This window comes from Schistocerca serialis, chromosome 4 (genome assembly GCF_023864345.2).
Source record: "Schistocerca serialis cubense isolate TAMUIC-IGC-003099 chromosome 4, iqSchSeri2.2, whole genome shotgun sequence".
NCBI classification, from domain to species: Eukaryota; Metazoa; Arthropoda; class Insecta; order Orthoptera; family Acrididae; genus Schistocerca; species Schistocerca serialis.
Window position 1 is genome coordinate 414,674,727 of NC_064641.1, and position 5,000 is coordinate 414,679,726.

Below are 5,000 nucleotides of genomic sequence, written 5' to 3' on the forward strand. Positions count from 1 at the left end.
GCCATGGCATCGTGTCGAGCAATGCGAGCCCCGTCGCTTCTCCAGCACTGTTGAATGACATGGTTGGCAGTCTCCGTGGCATTGCAGCCAGCGCGGCAACTGGTGTCACCTTCCCTCCCACGTTGCAGCCGTGCTCGAGTTGGTAAGGCATTAATCCGGACACGCAGGCATGAGATGTAGTCGCGGCCGGTTACGAACTGCCGCGTATTGGAGACCCAGCAGTGCTGCCCTGGTGTTCGGGCAGACTCGTGTAGCGCAGCGCCGTCGACCGACGAGTGCAGGCGGTCGGCCCAACACCGGCCCAACTGGTAACTGGACTTTATAACTTCCCCCTGCCATTGCAGGGCGTGGTCCAGTTGGTGAATTTCTCGCTGGATTAAGTCCTGGGAAGAATCGTCCACTGCCGCACCCAGTCCTTGCATCTTCGCCAATCTTCTCCTGCGAAGAAGAGGGCCCAGCCAGCGGGCTGCAGGCACCCCCAAGCCCCCATGAGAGATGGGGGCGTGGAAGTAACCGACCGGCGTATCTGCTGGCAGGTGCAGCCAAGATCGAAGGGCTGCACGAACACAGACGTCAAGGGAAGAGAGGGCCCCAAGACGAGTCCTCCCCAGGGCGAGGCCATGGAAAATACCCGGGAGGATGACAGAACGAAGGGCAAAAAGCCGCTGCTGAGGTTTGAGTGGTGCACGCTTGATGATGTCCAACTGCTTCTCGACCTCCCGCCGGGGATGAAAAAGACTGCGTTCGCACGTGGAAAATTGCAGGCCTAGATACTTGAAAGTATCTCCCATCGCCAGTGCTGGGATGTTGTTCCCCCCAGCACGAAAGATGACAGTCTCGTCGACCTTGGTTTTCTTCTCCCGGCCTGATGAGACAAGGGCGAGAGAAAAACACTTCCGTGGGTTGACCTCGAGCCCGAGATCCCCCAGGGCCGACGTGGCGATGGTGAGAAGTTCCTGCAATCCATCACGAGTCTCGGCGAACAGCAGGAGGTCATCAGCGAATGCAGCCGCATTTATCCGCCGTCCAAGAATGCGTGCACCAATATGAGCAGGCAGACGAGACAAGAGAATGTCAATGGACATGTTGAAGAGAATAGGAGACAGCGGGTCACCCTGCCGAACACCCCTCGAAGGCCGCACTAGATCTGACGACTTCCCATCCGCGCAGATAACCGTCGATCCCGCCTCATAGCATCCCTGGATGTAGTCAATGAACTCGACTGGCAGACCATGGGCCCTTAGCACAGGACCAAGGGCACCATGGGCAAGCGAGTCGAAGGCCTTTGACACATCCAGAGATGCCAAGTACAGCGAGCCGGCAGCTCGGCACGCCTGGGTCATCGCCAGATCCAGAAGAAAGGTGTTATGAAGCATCCCATCCTGAGGGATGAAAGCCCGCTGGCGACCGTCCAACACACAGTAGCGCATCAGGCGGCCAACCAGAACCTTGTGAAAGGCTCTGGTCAGCACCGAGCACACTGTGATCGGACGAAAGTCAGCAGGGGATGCTGCGGCGGTCTTCTTGGGCAGCAGGGTTGTTCTGGCCTGAAGGAGTCGGGATGGAAGGGAACGGGAAAGGAGGAGGAAATTAAGGATCTTGAGGAGAACCTCCCGGGGAAGGCGACGCAGTTGCGTCGGCGTGAGGCCATCAGGACCTGCAGCAGAATTGCGAGGCGGGAGAGCAGCAGTGGCTTCTTCTGCAGAAATGGGAGCCCAGAGGTCACGGAAGGGCACCCTCTTCGAGAATGGCAGCAGCTCATCGGACAGACCCTCCCCACGCGGAGGTCGAGACCTGACACGTGGTGGAGAGAAGAGGTCTGTCCAAAACTCAATCAGCCCTGGGATGGATGGTGGCTGATGCAAGAGTGTGCCATCAAGAAGTCCGTTGATACAGCGTGCTCCGTTCTTCTTGAAAGCACGCTGAACCACCGCATACTCCCATCTCCTGCGTGCACGCTTCCGCTCTGGGGGCTGTTGGGTCCGCACACTCGCAGCTTGGTGGACGGCTGGCTCCCTGCTGCCTACTCCGTCAAGAGCAGACAGCAACATAGCCTGGATTGTTTCACGGCTAGTGGTGGGACCCAGAGCCACGAGATCATCAAGCGAGCGGAATCGGCGGTCTGATTGGGGGAGTTCTGCTACAAATGACCAGATGGCTAGGTCAACATCTTCCCCACAAGGTGGAGACTGTGGCAAAGAATGACTGACTGCAGGCTCGCTAGGAGGACCCTGAAGGCCGCGATCCATGCCAGCAAGCTCGGTGACAAACTTCGCCACCATGTCTTTGTAGGGCTGCGCTCTACGCTGACATTTAATGGATTCCAGCGTACGCTCGGGGAAGGCCTTTGCAAGCTCCTGGTTTAAAAATCTGCAACCCTGGGTGGCAAGAGTCGCTTCTGCATGGGCCAGACGCAGGAGCTCTTCCTGGGACCACCTGGCCTTCTTCCTCTCGGTCTTGATCTCAGCATTAGCAGCAGTCGGATGGGCGCGACGCCGATGGACACCAAGTCCGGTCTTGGTGGAGAAGGACCGCATACAATCAGGGCAGATGGCGGGGAGCAGCGCTCGACCCGCACCGGTTGGCTGGTTGGCTGGCTCATCAGCTGGCACAGGCGCTCCAGCGGGAGGCCTGGTACCACGTTCGCTTCTATTAGTTGCACCAGCTGTAACAAAGGCAGGGGGGGAGGTAACCCCCAAGCCCGAAAAGCACCCTGCTCTGTCGGTCGGGATACTGGAAAGGTACACCTACGCGAAACCTTTCACAGCACCCTCACGACTCCCGCCACTTGAAGGCCAGAGCTAGGATTTCCCACCGAGAGGCTAATTGAACCATCATCCACCCGACATCACAAGGATGCTGAGGGGTGAATCGAGAGGGTCCATATATTACGCATCAGGTGGGCTTTGGGAGTCATAGTTACTCCCGCCGTTTACCCGCGCTTGCTTGAATTTCTTCACGTTGACATTCAGAGCACTGGGCAGAAATCACATTGCGTCAACACCCGCTAGGGCCATCGCAATGCTTTGTTTTAATTAGACAGTCGGATTCCCCCAGTCCGTGCCAGTTCTGAGTTGATCGTTGAATGGCGGCCGAAGAGAATCCGCGCACCCGCGCGCCCCCGGAGGAGCACGCTAAGGCGGACGCGGCCTCGCAGCAAGGAAGATCCGTGGGAGGCCAAGGCACGGGACCGAGCTCGGATCCTGCACGCAGGTTGAAGCACCGGGGCGCGAACGCCGCGCAGGCGCGCGCATCCTGCACCGCCGGCCAGCACGAGGCCGACCAACGGCGAGAGCAGACCACGCCCGCGCTAAACGCCCGCACTTACCGGCACCCCTACGGCACTCACCTCGCCCAGGCCCGGCACGTTAGCGCTGACCCACTTCCCGACCAAGCCCGACACGCCCCGATCCTCAGAGCCAATCCTTATCCCGAAGTTACGGATCCAATTTGCCGACTTCCCTTACCTACATTATTCTATCGACTAGAGGCTCTTCACCTTGGAGACCTGCTGCGGATATGGGTACGAACCGGCGCGACACCTCCACGTGGCCCTCTCCCGGATTTTCAAGGTCCGAGGGGAAGATCGGGACACCGCCGCAACTGCGGTGCTCTTCGCGTTCCAAACCCTATCTCCCTGCTAGAGGATTCCAGGGAACTCGAACGCTCATGCAGAAAAGAAAACTCTTCCCCGATCTCCCGACGGCGTCTCCGGGTCCTTTTGGGTTACCCCGACGAGCATCTCTAAAAGAGGGGCCCGACTTGTATCGGTTCCGCTGCCGGGTTCCGGAATAGGAACCGGATTCCCTTTCGCCCAACGGGGGCCAGCACAAAGTGCATCATGCTATGACGGCCCCCATCAACATCGGATTTCTCCTAGGGCTTAGGATCGACTGACTCGTGTGCAACGGCTGTTCACACGAAACCCTTCTCCGCGTCAGCCCTCCAGGGCCTCGCTGGAGTATTTGCTACTACCACCAAGATCTGCACCGACGGCGGCTCCAGGCAGGCTCACGCCCAGACCCTTCTGCGCCCACCGCCGCGACCCTCCTACTCGTCAGGGCTTCGCGGCCGGCCGCAAGGACCGGCCATGACTGCCAGACTGACGGCCGAGTATAGGCACGACGCTTCAGCGCCATCCATTTTCAGGGCTAGTTGCTTCGGCAGGTGAGTTGTTACACACTCCTTAGCGGATTCCGACTTCCATGGCCACCGTCCTGCTGTCTTAAGCAACCAACGCCTTTCATGGTTTCCCATGAGCGTCGATTCGGGCGCCTTAACTCGGCGTTTGGTTCATCCCACAGCGCCAGTTCTGCTTACCAAAAGTGGCCCACTTGGCACTCCGATCCGAGTCGTTTGCTCGCGGCTTCAGCATATCAAGCAAGCCGGAGATCTCACCCATTTAAAGTTTGAGAATAGGTTGAGGTCGTTTCGGCCCCAAGGCCTCTAATCATTCGCTTTACCGGATGAGACTCGTACGAGCACCAGCTATCCTGAGGGAAACTTCGGAGGGAACCAGCTACTAGATGGTTCGATTAGTCTTTCGCCCCTATACCCAGCTCCGACGATCGATTTGCACGTCAGAATCGCTACGGACCTCCATCAGGGTTTCCCCTGACTTCGTCCTGGCCAGGCATAGTTCACCATCTTTCGGGTCCCAACGTGTACGCTCTAGGTGCGCCTCACCTCGCAATGAGGACGAGACGCCCCGGGAGTGCGGAGGCCGCCGCCCCGTGAAGGGCGGGGAAGCCCCATCCTCCCTCGGCCCGCGCAAGGCGAGACCTTCACTTTCATTACGCCTTTAGGTTTCGTACAGCCCAATGACTCGCGCACATGTTAGACTCCTTGGTCCGTGTTTCAAGACGGGTCGTGAAATTGTCCAAAGCTGAAGCGCCGCTGACGGGAGCGATTATTCCGCCCGAGAGCATCCCGAGCCAACAGCGGCGCGGGTCCGGGGCCGGGCCAGGTAGGTCCGTCATCCGGGAAGAACCGCGCGCGCT

General features: G+C 59.0%; 1 pseudogene; it reads right to left on the reverse strand.

The window, feature by feature from the left end:
- LOC126475572 (large subunit ribosomal RNA) overlaps nucleotides 1-5,000 on the reverse strand; it is a 7,749-nt pseudogene that overhangs the window by 1,962 nt on the left and 787 nt on the right.